Raw genomic sequence first — 10,282 nt, 5'->3', positions numbered from 1 at the left:
GTTTGCGTTAAATAAGCAATTAATGTTGATTTAAAATTGTTCTAATCGTGATAGTTGTGCGTACCGGGGATGAAGGCGATTAGACAATGATGATATAAAGTGGTAAACACGCGAACTCAGTCGAAGGAACAATTAAAACTTTTGCTCCGCGGAAAAAAACCGGCGCGAACCAAACAAGGCGATGTTGCCTCAGCGATAACACTCGGCATTGATTCGTGCCAGTCGTGCAGATTGGAAATATTAGTTAATGAGACTTCTAAGGAACAATAATAGCTATTTACAAAAAAAAAAGAAATCCTTTCTAGATATTAATAATAGATGCATCGATAGTTCGAATCTGAATACGCGGTTCTATCAGTGAAATGCAAAACAAGTCTTGACCTGCCGAATTACAGTCAAGTTTATCGTCTCGTACACACATTTAAAATTTACGGAACTTTTAGGAAAACCATTTGAATAATGCTTTATTGAAACGAGTGCAATATTTTATTATATTTATATACATTATCGATTATTGTATCGATTTTTTCAAATGTTACAGTTGTCGTTGTTTTAGGTCGCAGCTTAACTGCGTTTTTTTTTTAAATAATTATCTGTCTGATTCTGTCTCGATTCGTGCCTGCTTTCGTCAGCAAGAATGAACTAAAGTGCAATATTATTTTAAAGACTGTCTTAGGTTTTATTGTCGAGCGAACATAGATCGTACAGAGTGAAGTGCGTTAATAATCTGTTTCGTTTGTTTATTTATTCATGTACCTACGTTTACATCACAACCGTTTACGATGGTCAGGTATTGCTGTACCCGCATTAACTAACCGGCAAACTTTCTCCATTTGCCGGTTAATAAGCGTAGCACAGAGTAGCACAGTCAAACAATTAAAAAAAAAAAAAACTGAAAATAAGAAAGATTTAAAATGAAAAGAAAGGATTAGTCTTTCTGAAAATATAACAAGTACCTACTGCACTCCTAACAAACCTAATATCGCTGCATTACATACAATTCGCGATTTTCCAAAGTAGCGTTACTAAAACGCATGCTCAATGTATCTCTGGTTTACTTAATCGATTTTCAAAATATCGGGTGTAGGGAAAATTATTTCGGGAAACCATTTATTGCTCTTCGATGCTGATAATTGAATACAATACCCTATATGTTTATTGTGATAAAGTCCATTATTCTACTGGAATGGTAAAAACATAAGACATTTTAGTCAACGTCCTTTGTTAGTTCCTTAAATGCAATCGATTCTTAAACTGTAAATTTCAAAGTTGAGTTTTCATTACTATTGCATTACATTATCCTTATTATCTGAGATATCAAATAACCTTACTAATATAATTCTTAAGTCCGTTGCTTAACTTGACGAAATAAAGGTGAACCGATGTTAATTAGATAAATTTTGTAATAAAAAGTACATAGTGTATGAAAATATTATTTAAAGCTACAGTGAAACTTATTATGGAGTTCTGGATTTTATATTAAAATTATTAGTAGTTTGATGTTTCGAAAATATACTACCATGAATATACGCTTTTTATTAAATGTCTCATTGTAATGTCATTTTGTTTGTTATAACTTATTGACACTTTTAAATTGTTCAAATGTTTAGTAAAATAATTTGTAATATATTCAATTGCTGCTTTACAAATTGTAGATATTATATTTATAACCGAATATTAGATGTATTAGAAGTAAATGGATGTTTTAAAGGATATTATTGGCTGTACTTGTTTTCATATTTTACCGAAATGCCTTAACAATTTAATATGTGAAATAAAGCGTGATGTTGTTGACTTATAACGTAGTTTTCTTTTTTAATTTAAAAGAAAGTGTTTTGATGGATTTTGAAAACCTATGTCGATCTTAATCAGTATCTGTGCCATGATTATTATTATGCAGTCGATATCTGTGGCCACCGATCCTCAAACAGGCAAGTCGTTCTGCGACTTACCGTTTCTTTAACGACTAGTCTTCAGGTGTACGGAGACCCCCAGTTCCCAATGTCCCTCCCATCGTGTTTTGGATAGCCAGTGCAGTGCGTCTAAGTTCTACGTTCTACTTTTGCGTAAAATTTGCAATCCACAATGCAATAACAAAGCAATGTCGCAGGCTTTGGGTTAATTAAGGCCAATTCCACCTTGCACATCTGTTAGTTGCTCGTGCGTACTAGAGTTTCTCCATGACTTATTGAAAAGGAGTATGATAACCACTCTTAGACCGATACGCTATATGCTTTAAGGCGGTCTAATGCTTATAGTGCAGCCTTTCCCAAAGTGGACAATAGCGACCCTTGTGGGCGCTGCAGGCCTAATGGGGGCGGTAATAGACGCAGAAAATTAGTGACCCAGGCGTTGTGTACAGGCTTGAGCGGCGATTTGTAATTTCATCTAGGGGGACTCTTAGTCACCGACTGAGCTCTCGCTATAGTGGTTTTTAAGTAGGTGAAAATACGGGGCGCTAAAAAATAAATTATTCTCAAAGTGGACAGTAGACAAAATAAGTTTGGGAACCACTGTTGTAGTGTAAGCTTGTATCGTTACGGTACTATATTCGTGTGTTCTGCAGGCGTCGTCCGTAATGATTTCATCTGGTCGTTATCACTGCACCACACACCCCTAGAGCAGAGTCCAGTCTGCACCTGAAAACACTAGGTTTGCCGTGAACTCATACGCAGCAAAGAAATAAAACCGCTACCTACGTTAAATTTTGATTCCTGCGATGCTTTTGCCACATGGACAGGGACCAACTGTTATATTTTTCTTAAGTTACAAGTCCCTCTTCAAACGAGGTTTGAAATAATCTTCAGGTTTTCGGTGTCCGTTGATGATTTCCGTGAGCTATGATGACTTATTCAATATGAGGTGTACCGCAGGCTCTTCTGCCCATCTAGTGCAACTAGTTGCTATACGAAAAAAAAAGGGTGCGTGTACTTATGTACACGCGTAAGAAGTTATACTTTATTTTTATTAAATTTATTTCTTTTTTTATATTATAAATAATTAATATAAATATTTAACGTTAATAATTTAATAATATTTAGTATTAATATGAATTTTGTCATTTATGTTACTAAAAAATGAATGCTAATAACACTCTTTTTTATTAGTGTACATGCGCGAAAGTTCCCCTGCGGCTATATTCAGACTCGCCAAGTTACGTCGGTCGTATTGTAATGAGCGATTTAGTGGGCAACTTCATTCTGTTAATTTTGTGTCACGGTGCGCGCGCATCATAAAACTTCACTCTCATCAATTTTTCATAACGCGCCTAAAGAAGTATAACTTCAAAAAGTTACAAAACCCAAATACTTGAAAAAAGTAAATATTTTGTTACATTCCATCTGATTCTGGCGGAACAAGAAAAAATATTATCTCAGGTATCCAGTATAAAATAACTGTTTATTATCACCATGGCTAGCAGTACAATTATCAATATAATATAAAAAAAACTACGCTTTCTGATTTTTTTTGTCATGTAGGTAATGAACAAAAGGGCAGTCACGTCTAACTCGGAAGATCAATATCCTATGTTTAATTTTAGTTTTAATAACATCAATTAAAGTTAATTTCTGCCTTATTTAGTTTCACAGTCGTATTTTGGACGTTAATTTATCAATTTTGCATTTAAACTATCAGTGTGTAATAGAACAATGGTTAATAAAACAAAAAAGGGCGGTCAAGGCGATGAACACGCGAAACGACCTAAGAATCGTTAACGACCTATATAAATAGAAGGATCATTCTAGGTTACATTTTACTCTATCATTTTAATTATTAAATGACATGCTAAAAATTCTGTTTTGTAACTTAAAAAATCACACTGTTTATTCAATGAATTATTTTGTTACTGATAGTTTATCGGCCCACCTTGGGATATCAGAATATAATTTCGCTGCCCATCTTGAGATATGAGTCTTAACTGCATTGGAATACTGAACCAACAGTGCAGGAATATTAAGATGGTGGTACCCACATTACCGACCTATGTGACCTCACAACGCCCTACTTGCTACAAGTTCATTCAAGTTATAATTATATTAAAGTAAATTCGTTAACATTTTTCTGTTTTTAATCAGTATCTTTGATGTAGAAATAATTCAGTAATTATATCTCAGAAATGATTTTATTGGCATTCGTAACACGCGCGATTACGTATATCTATTAAGGTAGTTTAAATATGAGTATCATATTCTAGATATTTCTACTTCAAATGCTCTACTGGATAGGTATTATATTGAGAGGTGAAATGCTATTTGGTTTAAGCGACATTTCGCTTAATACGCGACATTGACCTTTGTATTATACTCGTAAGGTGCGTTTTATTTGGTTTTAGCATCAACAGCTCGATTTTTTTTAATTGAACTTCAAGCTTACTTAATTGATATAGTCGAAGAACTTTTTTTGGTACATGATTTCTAAATTTTAAACTTTAAATGGGTCACTTGTAAAGTGGCAGAAATGTCGCTTAAACCAATTTTCTTTTTTTTCCTTTGATGGGTGGACGAGCTCACAGCCCACCTGATGTTAAGTGGTTACTGGAGCCCATAGACATCTACAACGTAAATGCGCCACCCACCTTGAGATAAGTTCTAAAGTCTCAAGTATAGTTACAACGGCTGCCCCACCCTTCAAACCGTAACGCATTACTGCTTCACGGCAGAAATATGCGGGGTGGTGGTACCTACCCGCGCGGACTCACGGTCCTACCACCAGTAAAACCAAATAGCCGATTAGAACAATTTTAACCTCATAGAAGTTACATGTTCCCTCTACACATGTTTCTACTCTTGACGAAAATGCGTGTGGCCGCAAACGATAAAACCAATATGTCGCACACATTATAATTGAATTGCAATTGCTTAATTAAGTAACTTATCTTTTTTAGATCTATGGAAAATACACACATTTAAATTCTAAAATTAGCTACGTAACTGAAGAAGATGATTAATATCAATTGAATTTTTTTTTTGCGAATGAGCATTGTAACTTCGAATTAAATTCGAAAAACAAAACGTGGCAAAAACGTTTTGAAGATTAGATTAACTAACTAAAGTATCATTTGACCATAATAAGACCAAGAAAGTCCGTAAATTAGTACGTATACGCTGTAAATTATTCGAAAAGAAATAGTAAAATGAAAACATTAAACGCGTGATCAAACCGTAAAAGTAGTCTTAATTATTATATATTTACATTTTGAACGTGTTTTTCTTTTTAGTAGTTTTATGTTCTATATTTATTTAAAATCTTTTTGATTACACAATATTTTTCAAAAATTGCCAATGGTGGGCGGCCCCAGCGCACAGGTCTTGGCGGCGCGGCGGACGGCTGTGTTACGTCGCTGGATAATTATTATTAGTAAAATTATTAATAACGCAAGGGGTTATAGAGTTCTGAGGTTTTCATTTATATTAGTAAACATGAATGTTTATATTTTTGTCTTCTATGCGTTCTCAAAACATTCAGCGATTGTGATGAAACTTGGTTCGGATTTCGTTGGCATTTGAGGAAAAGTTTCTATCATAATATCATCTAAGCATGATAGGTGGAGCGCGAGTAGTTTCAACGAATCGATTATTTTCATGCAATCAACGATAGTCACAGCGTAGCGTGACCAGTTTTGATAATTATATACGTACCTATATAAATGCACAAGAAAACAATAGAAAAAAATACATAAAATGAATCTAAAGCTCGAGATGTTTTATTTTATTTTTATTGCCTAGAGATAGTTTTTCTAGCTTACAGCCCACCTGGCGTTAAGTGGTTACCGGAGCCCATAGACAAATACAACGTAAATACCGCCACTCACCTTGAGATATGAGTTCTAAAATCTCAGTATAGTTACAACGGCTGCCCGACCTATCAAACCGTAACGCATTACTGCTTCACGGCTGAAATAGGCAGGGTGGTGGTACCTACCTGTGACTCACAAGAGGTCGTACCACCAGTAATTACAAAAGTTATAATTTTGCGGATTTGATTTTTATTACACGACTAGCTGACCCGGCAGACTTCGTAGTGCCTCAATCGATAAATAAAAGACCTAAGCTTTTGTATAAAATAAACTTAAAACAAACAAAAGGAATCCTTCCGATGGGGGACACATCAAAGGAAAAAAAAATTATTATTATTTAATTCCGAGCATTTTCATATTTATTTACCTTTCAAACCTTCTCTGGACTTCCACAAATCATTCAAGACCAAAATAGCCAAATCGGTCCCGCCGTTCTCGAGTTTTAGCGAGACTAACGAACAGCAATTCATTTTTATATATATAGATGTTATTCCTTCACCGTGGAAGTTAATCGTGAACATTTGCTAAGTACGTATTTCATTATAAAAATTGATACCGGGATTCGAACACCATTGCATCGCTCGATACGAATGCACCGGACGTCTTATACTTTAGGCCACGACGACTTCCAAAGATTTGGTCTAATTTCAACCACTGAAAGTACAGGTGCTTATTAAACAGATTCACAAGTAATCATGTGCATACTTAGCAAAGTAAACTTTGACGTACATGCATTGTTGAAAATAATTAATGTCTTCTGACATAAACTGTTCCTTCCTGATACGTGACATCTTGTTAAAGATCGTCTTTCCTCAATAGATATAATTTATAAAGACGACTGTTGCAATTTTATCTCGTCATCTAGCTATGTACGCCGTCAAATTAAATTTAGATTGACGGACTTCGTTAATCCAAGTTTATTATTTGTGTCATCTGTAAATTATGTTGTTGTGCAGCACGCGGAACTCTCACTGGTCAAAGTTGGTTTTGTCAATTGTAATCACTTGTTTATCAATTAGCGGAAATCGGGTGAAGAGCTTGCATCTCAATATCCATACGATTAAAGTCTCAGTTACATTGGTGAGCACATCGACACACCCTTCAAACCGAAATATATTATTATTTCGCAGGCTAATAATAAGCAGAATAGTGGAAACCACGGCAGCCTTTTAAATTATCATGGGCCCAGCTACTTATTTTTACCATTAATATCAAAGTGGTATATTAATTATTATAGTTGTTGATTTTGAAACAATTTGTCGATTACTAATTCAAGAGGATACGGGTGAGGCGGATTTAACTGGGAGTGGTAATGAATGTCATGTTGAGGCTCCAGATTGAAACAGTATTTGTTGAAGTGTATCTATACTTTGACACAATTGTCAGCATAGATCAAGTTTTTTTTTTGAGAACGAAGAGAAAGATGCATCGTTTACTTTTTCTGTGTCAGAAAAGTAGAATATATTTAGTCTACCCATTTCTACCTTTAGTACGTCTACCTTTTCACGAAACCGGATATGCCGAAAATATTTGTACAATAAGTCTAATGGCTAACTAATCTAGTGCACTAAATCCGTCTGTCCATAAAGAAGATAATTTCTATTTTTTATTCATATTTTCCTCAATTCGATCTTTACTGGTTGTACTATCTATTGTGGTACTAATAACTATAGGGTTTTAATAGTATAATTTCGATTCCCTCCCAAAGGAATATTAAAGGTTTTCTTAGTCAAATTGGAAAAAAGAAGATTTCTTGTAATTTCATACGGCCTGTTTGTTTATTTGTCAGTCTTTATGCGGCGGCCATTAAAGTCGAAGTACTGAATTAATGAAAAAAACAGTGAATTTCAACAATGTGGTACATCTTAATCCATCAGTTTTTCATTACCGTCAAAACCAATTAAGCCAGGTCCTAACCAATAAAGTCAGAACCTAAGTCAGGTAAGGTTAAATGTTCGGTTGGCCATTTCTTTTCAGCGATATTCAATGATTTGGTAGTTTGTCCTTAACATAATGTGCCTTAACATAAAAACCATGACACTACATGTAGCTTAAATTTTTTTAAAAGAATTTATAGCTTCTTGTGTCTTTTGGTTTAATAGCATAATAAAAAAATCGGTTCTGATCCGGTTCTAAATTTGTGCAAAAAGCGAGAGAGGCTTGCCATCGTTATTTTCAAACTTACATAAAAAATAATAATAGTTTAGGTAATGCGAATAGCGCGGCGATATTTTTTTTTATTTTTGTTTTGTTGCCATTGTAGGGTGCCGAGTATACGGACAACATGCTGGTGAGTGGCTATCGTCGCTCGTGGACGAGAGCAATGTCCCCTGGTAAGGCTAAACTATTGCTTACTCAGACTACTCTCTGCAATCCTCATTAAAAGAAAGATAGATTATAATCCTCAGGAAAAACTGAGGATTAAAGCTCATTCTGAAGCTGGATGACAAACGTTGCAAAAAAGTTCTCAGGAAACGCCCTATGGATAAACGCAGTGGTTCTAGATAGTATGAATGTACTCTGCTCACGTGGAGGACGGTGCGATCGTAAAAAAGTGACAACGACCTCAAACAAAACCTCAAAGCATTCTCCATAGATCAAAGCGGTACAAAACACAAAGGGAACAGGAATCAATCTTTCATCCTGGAGTTCGAAATTACTTATTTTTTCTAAATGTCAATACGAATTGCAAATGTTTTAATTAGTCCCAGCAAGATTTTCACATTTTTTTAACTTGTAAACCAGACTTTTGGCTAAAAGGCGTAGTAGCAAGTAACACGGTCTTTTTTGTTGTTACATCCATTGGAGGCCATAAAAACTCAAAGTAACCTATTACCCGCCGTGATTTGTAGAAAGATTAATTAAAAACATGAAGCGGTCACGTTTGTTTGTAACGCGTTCTCTCAAATTAGACGGATTCCGCCACGTTTGATTATAGTAGTTTAGAATAAAAGCTGAACATACCACATCAGTACTATTAATCTACCATTAAAGAGTAACTATTTTGAAATATAAAGAAATTGTAGTTTGAGACACTGAGTTGCAGAAGAAACGATGTTTTGATGAACCATAAGTGGATAAAAAAAATATTAAAGCTTAATATAACAGAAACCTTGGTTTTATTGAAAACAATGTATCATTTACAGTTCTTATAGTATCAGTAGCATGTGTTGTAAACAAACTTAACGAAGCTATTGTTGAAATTTACAAAATCATTTAAACATTATAATTATTGTTCATTGGTATTTTGTATTACTTAACAACAAAGCCAAATGAGTTTGCGAAATAATCCATAATATTTAGCTATGTTTAAACCGACAGACGTTTACTTTGTAAGTTTTTTTTTGCTTAGATGGGTGGACGATCTCATAGCTCACGTGGTGTTAAGTGGTTACTGGAGCCCATACACATCTAAAACGTAAATACGCCGCCCACCTTGTGATATAAGTTCTAAGGTCTCAAGTATAGTTACAACGGCTGCCCCACCCTTCAAACCGAAACGCATTACTGCTTCACTGCTGAAATAGGCAGGGTGGTGGTACCTACCCGTGCCGACTCACAAGAAGCCCTACCGCCAGTAATTACGCAACTTATATTTTTTTTAATATTATAATTTATAATTTGTTGGTTTGATTTTTATTACACGATGTTGTTATTCCTTCACCGTGGAAGTCAATCGAGAAAGTTTGTTGAGTACGTATTTCATAAGAAAAGTTTCATAAATGTTGTTTTGTAAATCGTCCTATCGTTAAAACCCCGTTTGGACTACATTTGTAATATTCCAAATGCAAGTGAACAATAAACATTATGGTTTTTTTATGTTTTTTTTTTGTAATTTTGATCACGTCTGCATATCAAAAAATTTTAACTTAGATTTGATTAATTTGGAACTTAAATTCATTTTAATAGGTTTCTATAATTTTAAGGCAACGGCAGTATTGTTAGTCGAAATAAAAATGGGAAATTTGACTTAAAAATTTGTATCGGTGTCAAAATTGAGTTGAAATACGCATAATAAGCATCAATACTTTCACACGAGCAGAGTTTTGCACGTGATTAAATGACAATTTTATTAATGAATATTAGAAATTTATTAAAATGAAGATTTTCATCTTTTTGTATAGACCAAGCTCGCGTCCTCAGTGTTAAGAGGTTAACGAAACCCAGAGAAATCACAACGTGAATTTTCCCAATTACTTGAGACTTACATGTATCAATTATTTAGAAATTACGCGTAATATGATATTTTTTTCGAGTATATTTTTATTACACGACGTTATTCTTTCATGACCCAAGTCATTTGTGTTTGAATTTCATTAGAAAAATTGTACACATTATTGATTTTTTTGTCCTACAAATTCGCTGGTAGCGTAAGGGGCTATTTCAGGTACGCCCGGATGGGCAGGTGAGCTCGCGGGCTCAACCTAAGAGAATATGCTAACACTAGCCCTAGCAAGAGCAGTGCTTCGCGGAATCCGACGAGAA

This window comes from Bombyx mori, chromosome 1, assembly GCF_030269925.1.
Source record: "Bombyx mori chromosome 1, ASM3026992v2".
In the NCBI taxonomy this organism is placed as follows: domain Eukaryota; kingdom Metazoa; phylum Arthropoda; class Insecta; order Lepidoptera; family Bombycidae; genus Bombyx; species Bombyx mori.
This window is presented reverse-complemented; position numbering follows the sequence as displayed.